The 10,199-nt window shown below is 32.4% G+C and overlaps 1 non-coding gene across 1 annotated transcript; it reads left to right on the top strand.

Annotated features, from left to right (window-relative positions):
• The first annotated feature begins 1,571 nt into the window (after positions 1-1,571).
• Positions 1,572-1,690, top strand: LOC142164506 (5S ribosomal RNA). The gene has a single exon (XR_012695272.1). It is a non-coding gene; the product is annotated as a 5S ribosomal RNA (ribosomal RNA).
• Positions 1,691-10,199: the final 8,509 nt, after the last annotated feature.

The following is a 10,199-nucleotide window of genomic DNA, read 5'->3' on the forward strand; positions in this document are numbered from 1 at the left end:
GAGCCTTCAAACCACATCGAACAACACCAAAAATCATGAATTAAGCACGGAAAATTCTACAAACGACACCGAACCACGTCAAAACTAGTCCGAATTACCTCAAATTTTACACTATGAACCTACAACCACTTTCGAAAATCCATTCCGAGCTCGATATCAAAATTCCCACTATCGGCCGAAATCGCTGAAAATCTAACTTTCGCCAATTCGAGCCTAAATCTACTACAGACCTCTAAAACACATTCTGGATGCGCTCCTAAGCTCAAAATTACTCAACGGAGCTAACCGAGTCGACGGGGTTCCATTCCAGATCCGTCTTCACATATTTCCGACTACGGTCCAAATTCTAAAACTTAAGCTCTCATTTAGGGACTAAGTGTCTCAAAACACTCAAAAACTCAAAATTAATTATCCCGACAAGTCACAATAGCAGAAATAGATATGAAAAAGTTAATAGGGATTCAGGGCTCTAACTCTCAAAATGACCGGCCGGGTCGTTATATCAACACCCCCTAGCCTAGGGGCTCAACATCGGTAACAATAAAGTGGGACGGTCCTGACACTGATATCATGATAAATGGACCTTGAGTCTAACTTGGCCCCAAAACCTAGTTTGTAAGGTGAGAGTTGTTCAAAACTATAAAAGAAGTCCTGGTAATTCACCTCCCACTGATGTGGGACTCAACAATATTAGATTATGGAAAATTGTATGTTTAATAAAATTAGATTGACCTTGTTTTTACCTTTGTTTCTATATTTTTTTTCATAAATAAAAAAATGGCTTATCCATAAACAAAACACATGAACTTTACATAAAGTCATTCCCTGTCTATTCAAATGGTGACTTGTATGGGTTAAAATCTGTCTTTAGAATATTTAAGCCAAGATAACACCGAGGGAAGAGATCCCAAGTAGTCATTGGTCGAGATGGCCTAAGAAGCAGCAAAGTCTGTGGTCGAAGAGTCAACGAGAGCCATTGTCGAGGTGTCAACAAGGTCGAGGTCGAGGTCGAGTACCGTTGACAAAGCTGTAACAACTAGTTTTCAAGATAGGATATTAAAGAGGATATTCTAGTGGATATTCTTTACACTTGTACCATTAGGGTTTCTTAGAAACATGTCCCATATAAATAGAAAAAAAGGACAATGATAGAGACATGTAAAACTTATTTGTAAAAGCACACACTTTGACTTGAGAAAGAATATCATATCTCATTTGCTAAGATACAACCATCACCTTTTCAGTGAGATTCACATTCATACTTTTCTACCTGATCCAAGAATAATTCGAATATTCAAGGGATTGTCTATCATTCACCATTGTCAGGAGGAATATCCACTTATTTCATCCTTTATTGGGTAAATCATTCCTCCTATTTACTTAAATACCATTTATTGTTGTTCATTATTATTGAATGCTATATTGTTGCTCATAATTTCTAGAATATTTATTATATGTTGTTGTCACTGTCCTACCAGACCCACACGATATCTATTGCTTCTTTTAAAAAACACATCTAAGGATATTATTATTAGGTGAGATTAACCCTTATTTACATAAATTTAATTATTTGATGCGATCATACTAGTACTAATGCATCGGATCCCATCAGAACTTCGAAGTTAAACGTACCTGGGCGAGAGTAGTACTATGATGGGTTACCCCCTGGGGAGTCCTCGTGTTGCATCCCTGAAACCACCACGACCTGCACACTCGCTCTATTGTTTCGGCCACAACGAACAAAATTCGCTCATCGAACCCGCCTGAAGCCGATCTTAATAAGCGAAGGGACTAACTGTATAGGTCAAAATCTATCTTTAGAATATTTAACCCAAGATAAAACTGAGGGAAGAGTCCCCAAGTCGTCATTTGTCGAGATGGCCCAAGAAGCATCAAAGTTTGTGGTCGAAGAGTCAACGAGAGCCGTAGTTGTGGTGTCAACAAGGGTCGAGGTCGAGTAACGTTGACAGGGCTATAACAGCTAGTTTTCAAGATAGGATATTAAAGAGAATATTCTAGTGGATATTCTCTGCACTTGTACTATAGAGGCATGTGAAACTCATTTGTAAAAGCACACACTTTGACTTGAGAAAGAATATTAGATCTCAATTGCTAAGATACAAATATCACCTTTTCACTGAGATTCTCATTCATACTTCTCCAGTCGATCCGAGAATAATTCAAATATTCAAGAGATTGTCTATCATTCACCGTTGTGAGGAGGAACATCCACTTATTCCATCCTTTATTGAGTAAATCATTCCTCTTATTTACTTAAATGACATTTATTGTTGTTCATTATTATTGAACGGTACATTGTTGCTCCTGATTTCTAGAACATTTATTATATGTTGTTGCCACTGTCCTACCAGACCCACACGATATCTATTGCTTCTTTAAAAACCATATCTAAGGATATTATTGTTAGTTATGATTAACCCTTATTTACATAAACTTAATTATTTGATTCAAGATATATATTTTTTCGTCATATATGACTGTCATGAAAAATTATTTCCTCCTGGAACCAAATCCATGACTGATTAGGGTCAGATTAGGTAAATAATTAACAAAAATGTAAAACTCCACTTACCTTCTTCTTTTGGCAAAGTTAAATCATTGGCTCAAATCTTTTTCACCAGGTGGAATAGTGTAGGCTAAAAAGAGTTGTACGACCCCACAAATGTCTTTTAGGTTACCCCTTCTCTCTCTTTCCTTCTCTAGGTTTTGGTTAATAAGATGCTTTTCTTGTCTAAAAAATAAATAAATAAATCATCACAAACAAACTCAAAAAGAAAAAATAAAAATAAAAATAAAGCATTGACAAAACAATAAGTGGCACAAGATCCTAGATTAACAGTAAAAAATATATAGTAGTAATTAAGAAAAAACAAAGTTGGCTATTTCGTGAAGCTTCTATATATCCAATCCAACGAAACAAAGACTTGCTCAAATTTTCTAATTTTGTTTTCTTCTGAACTAATACTAATTAGTAAAAGCCACACACCTCTAATCTGTCAAAGATTTGTACTCATTCGTGAATTATAGGGTTCTTTCTTCCTATCTTTGGATTCTCCTATCCTTGTTTTCTTTTTGATTCTTCTTCTAGGAATCTAGGTTATAGTAACGAAAGGACTTTCGATATTTTCATTGATATGATATTTTTGAGTATTCGTTTAATAAATTATTTCTTATCAACGATTTCTTTCGTAAAAAAAAAAACTAAGTGCTATTTGACGGACAAACAGTCAGAAACTTTCTATGACATATTATTCCAACAACAATGTAGCCAATGTAATTTCGCAATTAAGATATGGGAATGATAGTGTATACGCAAACCTTACTTTTACCTTGTGAAAGTAGATCGACTGTTTTCGATAGACCATCGACTCAAAAAAACCATACGATATATTATTCCGCGTCCCAATGTATGTCATACTTTTCACTTCTCGTGATTCAAACTATGTAAACTTTGACTAATACCTTGAAATATATTTTCTTAGAAAACTTATAACTTAGGGGGTCGTTTGGTATGGAGGTATAAGAAGGTATAGTGCTGGTATAAAAATTTAATACCACATTAATACTTTGTTTGGTTAGCAAACCTGAGATAAGTTATCCTGAGATTATAATTAGTACCAGAAAAACTAATACCTTGTAGAGGATGGAGTAATTAATGCAGGGATAACTTATACATTCTTCTTAGAAATTATGCAATTGTCATTTTTAATACAATATATCAAACAGTGGATAAAAAACAATATAAGGATAACTAATATCAGCATAACTTATCCCGGCATAAGCCGTATTCAAATCAAACGACCCCTTATAGTACTTTTAACATAGTTTTTGAATGTCTAAATTTTAATTTTTTAAATATTGAATCGATCTAATCTAATTTAATTAGTTTCTAAGATTAGTCAAATTGATTTTTGAGAAGCAAAACTTATCACATTCGTTGAGATGGAAGGAATAATATTATTTTTTTTAAAAATTCATATTTTTGTACTTTGTACGGATTGATCTGTTCTTCCATCTTTGGATTGTGCTAACTGCTAAGTGCTAACCTCTTTCCTTTTGATTCTTCTTTAGGTAAATGCTGAGTTCTTTTCTTGCATACCATAAGACCAAATATTGCTGAAAATATAGAGTATAGAGAGATGAGAGAACTATAATTAATTAACAAACTTTTCACTAGTTAGTTTGAATTTAATTGTTCTAGGTTTTTCCCATATGAACAGAATGCGACGTGGACAGCCTAAATAATAATAATAGAAGGGAGTTGTATAATTAATACTCCCTTGCTAGTATAATCTGGGATAGCATGTACACCAAGAAAAAGATTTTATTTAAGGATATTTATACATATAAAGTCTTGATTTTGACACCAAACAAGAATATATTACACTTGCATAAATAGCCTTTTTAGGTTTTCCTCAAAAATAGTACTATAGTGCAACGACTTGTCTTTATTGTTTCTTAATGGCAGAGTTTTAAATTTTTTTCCTGTATTGGATGAAGTCACAGACTGAATAACTAGAGTTAATCTTTATTATATGCGTACTACTAGAAACTTAAAATTGTTAACTGCCCTCCTTCCTCGTCGCTTAAGAGTCCATTACTCAAATGATCACCCAATTATTCAAAATTATTGATTAAAGTTACTTTTCTTTCATTTGTAAAAGAAAAATACTCAACTATTTCTATTGCACATAAATGGCCACTCAACCAAAATTATCAAATTTTCCGGTGAAAAAAAGTGACGTGACAATCCATATGAAATTTTTATATTTTTAGACCAAATAAAACAATTAACGCCCAAACAAAACATAGACAATCTACCCACATCCAACCTAACCCGCTATTAATAAAAATCCACCACAAAATAAAACCAAACGCTAAAATGCATTCCTGTTGTAAATACATCTCTTTCTTTTTTTTTTCTTTTTCTTCTTCTTCTTCTTCTAAAAAGCATATTTCTTCTTTTTTTCATGATTTTCTCTAGTTTTATAAAATAATAATGGGTACGGGGTTAAGGACTAAGGACTAGAGTGACCCGTGTTCTTCTTTTCTCAATAACCTATATTCTTCTTTTCACGGATTTTCTTCTACTTTATATATATAAAATAACAATCGATGCGAGATTAAGGACTGGAGTGAAACCATAAAAAATTTCCTGCTTTTTATAAGAAGAAGAGATGCATTTACAATTATAATGACCCGACCGGTCGTTTTGAGTTCTAGCACGTCATTCAGCGGTTTGTGACCCTGAGCAGCTTCACTTTAGGTATTATGACTTGTACGCGTGGTCGAAATTTAATTTCGGGAAGTTCGGAGTTGATTTGGAAAGAAAATTCTAATTTTGGAAGCCTTAAGTTGGAGAAATTGACTAAAGTATGATTTTTAAGTAGACGACCTCGGAATCGGGATTTGAAGGTTCCAACAGGTTCGTATGATGATTTTGGACTTAGGCGTATGTCCGGATCAAGGTTTGGATGACCCGGGAGCGTTTCGACGCCTATTGTGGAAGGTTGGCGTTTTGGAAGAATTTCATAAATTTGAATTGAAGTGTATTTCAATGATATCGACGTCAGTTTGGGATTTCGAATCTGAAAATAGCTCCGTATGATAATACCGGTCTTAGGAGCGTGTCCGGAAGTGGATTTGGAGGTCCGTAGGTCATTTTCGGGTCATTTGGGCGAAAGTTGAAAATTTGGATAATTTTAAGAAGTTTGACTGGGAGTGGACCTTTTGATATCGAGGACGGATTCCGATTCCGAAAGTTGAAATAGGTCCGTAATATCGAATGTTATGTGCGAATTTTGAGGTCAATCGGACGTGATTTGATAGGTTTCGGCATCGATTGTAGAAGTTTGAAGTTTCAAAGTTCATTAAGCTTGAATTTGGGGTGTGATTCATGATTTCGATGTTATTTGATGTGATTTGAGCCTTCGAGCAGGTCCGTGTTATATTATTGGATTGATTGGTGTGATTGGACCGGGGTCCGGGGGGACTCTGGCGAGTTTCAAAATAGATTCCTCGTTTAGTGGGTCTTCATTTATTTTTAAAACCTATAGATAAATGCTATTAGTGTAAAAAAATCTTCCATTTATGTAATAAGTAAACATTACTAATATTTTCTTAAATATTCTTTAAAAAGTGCTTAGCCACATATATTTCTCATGAGTTAAAAGAATTTATCAAATTTAAAGACCGTAATCAAGGGATATTCAATTAATATCAATTTGTATGTAATTAGTAAACTGTTTATCAAATCTTAATTAAGTTAAAATCTCTCTAATGAGAGTAGTAAGTTTTAAATATAGTATAGTTAGATAAAAATTATTTTTTATTAAGGAGTGAAGTCGCTTTCTAGGCGAATTCAAAATTTAAAATTTATCAGTTTTGGGTTCTACTATGACGATTTCAAATTTTAATAATTGGATTCTAAATTAAAATTTATAAATTTTTATTTGAATTTTATAACAAAAATACATCGTTCAAGACAAATCTACTTGGGTTCGACCGGAGAGAAGTAGATCCAGGACTTAAGCTGTACGAGTTTTACCTTTAAAATTTTTAGCACTATACTTATTATATTTTAAAGTTTTTAGGTTCATATATATATATATATCTACAGTTTATTACATTTTTAGTGAATTTTATAAATTTTTGATTCGCGTTAAAAGTAGTGGATTGAGATGAATTTCGTTTCTAATACATTACATCCACCTCTACAGCCGAACCCATAAGTTGCCTTCTAGCTTCCCCAAGCTTGCTTGTTATCAATATATCTGCTTAAATAATGTATTTTATAAAATAGTCAGTGACTTTTTGCTTTGGGATGTTATCATATAGGCATTTAATATCATATTTGGCCTATCGGCTTATTTCAAGAATTTTTTTTCTCAAAAGTATTTTTGGTGAAAAACAGTTTGTGTTTGACTAATTAATTTAAAAATTATTTTTAAGCAACAATTAGAGATTGATCAAGTTTTTAAAAAGTATTTTTAATGTATTTTTCTAAAACTCAAAAGTACTTTAAAAAAATATATTTTTTTTTGTTTCTTCAAAACTGTTTCTATTTCTACTTTAAAATATTTTTTTCTTCTAAAAGTTTTCCCAAATACTTTAACTTCAAAAAAAAAAATGTTTTTGACTCTGAAAAAGCTCGGTCAAACATACTATAGGTCCATAAATATAGAACATCCTTTTTCTTTTTCAGAAAAATGATTCTGAAATGTACCTTAACCAACTATTCACTCGTTCAATCACATGATGCAAAGAATATCAATACATGAAAATTAATTAGTAGTAACACGTACATTTGCTTTATTTTGGTTTCTCTTTTTTGTTTGCTCTATTTTTTTGTTTAACTTTTTTCTTTTGGGGGTAGGGGAGGGGAGATGTCAATTGTGTTCTCTGCCGACAGTTTGATTATCATCCATTCCCATTCCTTTACTCTCACCGATAAATAAAATAAAGTAAGTTTAAAACATGTTATAACAAAGTCAGAAATTCATCAATTTCTGATTTTTATATTTTTTTTTCACTCGATGTTCATTATTTGTATTGGGGTTCAATTAAATTCAGATTAGTATCAAAAAATTCCATACCGAAGGATAAAGTGCATCTTGACTAGTGTTTTAAAAAGCGTGGGTGTAAGGCGAGACATTTTACATATGCCTCAGTAAGGCGTAAGCCCCGAGGCACGTGGCGTAAGCCCCATATGTATTTAATTTTTAATATTTTATAAAATAATATACTTACAGTAAATATTTATAAATAGGTAACATATGCCTAAGTGAGGCGTAAGCCCCGAGGCACGGGGCGTAAGACCCATAGCTATTTAATTTTTAATATTTTATAAAATAATATAGTTACAGTAAATATTTATAAACAGATAAAATTGCATAAAAATTAAGAAAGACGATAAATATGTGAAAAATATATATATAAATATGCTCCATCCCCACAAAAAACTAGTCAAAACAATCTATTATACGCTACTTAGAAGCACAAGTAACTTGAATCGAAAAGAATAAAGTTTTCTACATGAAGGAACAAAAATGATGACTAACCGGCAATTTGAACTTTGAACTTGCTGCTATGAAAGAGAATGAATTTCTCTTTGTATTAGTAATTTTTGTTTTGAATATTTGTTGCTTTTGAAAAATATTAACTGACTAGCGGACAAGATAAAGAATTAGGAAAGACCATGAATTAAGGTTTCAATCAATAAAAAGGTCTTGAATTTTAAATTTAATAAATTTAAGTTCCTTTTTAAGACTTTTGAGTAATTACCAAGATGACTTTTGAGAATTTGGGTATAATATGGACTTATTCAACAAAATTTGTTTTAATTTGAAAAAATCTCTAGGGCTTACGCCTCACTTAAAAAACACGCCTCAAACGTCCGGAACGCCCGAGCGTACGTCCCCAATTGCTGGGTGTATGCCTCTTGAGTTTTTCGACCCACACTATCGCCTCGGGACGTTTTTGGTACGTCTCGCCCCAGGGCTCGTTCCGAAAACGCCTTTTAAAACACTGTTCTTGGACGAACACGACTACACATCTAGAGTTCTAATCTGAAACCTCTCTTTAAAAATACAAAAATACTTATTATTCTTCCACAAGCGTTGTTGGTGATCTTTATGTTTCTTGCAAGAGTACCCAAAGCCCATATAACATTTACTTTTTCTGTGGGTGAAAGTGTGATAGGATATTCTTCTTAAATATTCTCATTCTGAAACATACTTTTTTTTTGGTTGGTGTAAAGGGTGTAATTAAGAGTGCAGAAACAAGTTGCACTAACAATTTTTATTGGCAGTGCTAACTATATTAATAAAAATTTGACAAAATTAATTCCATCTAGAATTATATAGCGTGTATCAAAATCTATATAAATTTTTTATCTGATATGCGCAGTTGTCCACGTTATGAATCAGTAATACGTGTTAAACAACAGATGGTCAGGACAGTTTTAACAATTTCTATAAGTATAATGTTCTTTTATAGAAATTTAAGAAATCAACTATTCATTCTATTTACCAAGAATATAAAAATAAGGAAAAAAGAAAATATATAATTTAAATGGTAGGCCAATAGGATGTCAAAAACATGTTGGAAATGCATAGAAATTTGTGAAAATTGTCGGCTATATATATGTTGAACTATTTGTGGTAAGACTTCGTGTAAGCGAGAAATGCGGGAGAGATTAATTCAATCTTAAGAAATTTAAGTCGTTTTAATTAATTAATAAACTACTTAAGTCAAAATTCTAATAATATAGGAGACTTTTCTTGATTAGAGAAAAAGTTACATGTCCAGATTTAATTGCTGTGTTAATTAAGTACTATACTGTTAGAAACATAGCAAATGTGGACAGACAAACCTAACACATTTTGATTGGATTTTTCTTTCGTGAAATAAGAAAAAGAATTCTTATGCATGACGTAAATAGGGGTGAGCATGTTATTCTAGAGGATGAGCATATGCTAACACATGATTTTTGGAAATTATATTAAAGAAACTAACAAGGAAATAATTTCCAGGTTATATTTTAACTTGTAGTAGGACAGGCCATTTTCTTTTTCTCTCTTCTAGGGTAGCCATGACAATAGGGAACATTTACCCAACAAGAGTTGTGGTGGAACCGTATACTCATTCCTTCTTGACTAAAGGTCTCGGGTTTAAATCCTGAATATGGAGTCGTTTTTGTTAGAAAGTACTTTTCTCCTAATTTGAAACTGTACGAATATGAATTTAGTCGAATCATAATGCAGATACCGAATACCGAATGAGAAAAAAAAAAAGATAATTGGATATATTTGGCATGCCCTTGTTGTGCCAAGAGTAAAGAGAGGTCACATGATCCAAACAACAAAGTTACATAACCACATGTTTTTTTCTTCCTTATAGCAGAATTTGGATGGATTTACTATCAACTCTTTGGAGTTCAGTAATATGTTTCATATGTATTGGTTGGACCTACTTGATCCACAACCTCATGTCTTTATTTAATATGCATAATTTGGATGGCTTGCTATCAATTCATTTGGGATTTACTGTTCAACATGTTTCTTATGTAGTATTTGGAACTAGGGGCGGATACAGTATTCTAGTGACGGGTTCAATTAAATTCATAACTTTCAACGCTGAGTATAAATTTGGGTAAAAATTCACTAAAATTGTAAAAA

This window comes from Nicotiana tabacum, chromosome 9 (assembly GCF_000715075.1).
Source record: "Nicotiana tabacum cultivar K326 chromosome 9, ASM71507v2, whole genome shotgun sequence".
Taxonomy (NCBI): Eukaryota; Viridiplantae; Streptophyta; class Magnoliopsida; order Solanales; family Solanaceae; genus Nicotiana; species Nicotiana tabacum.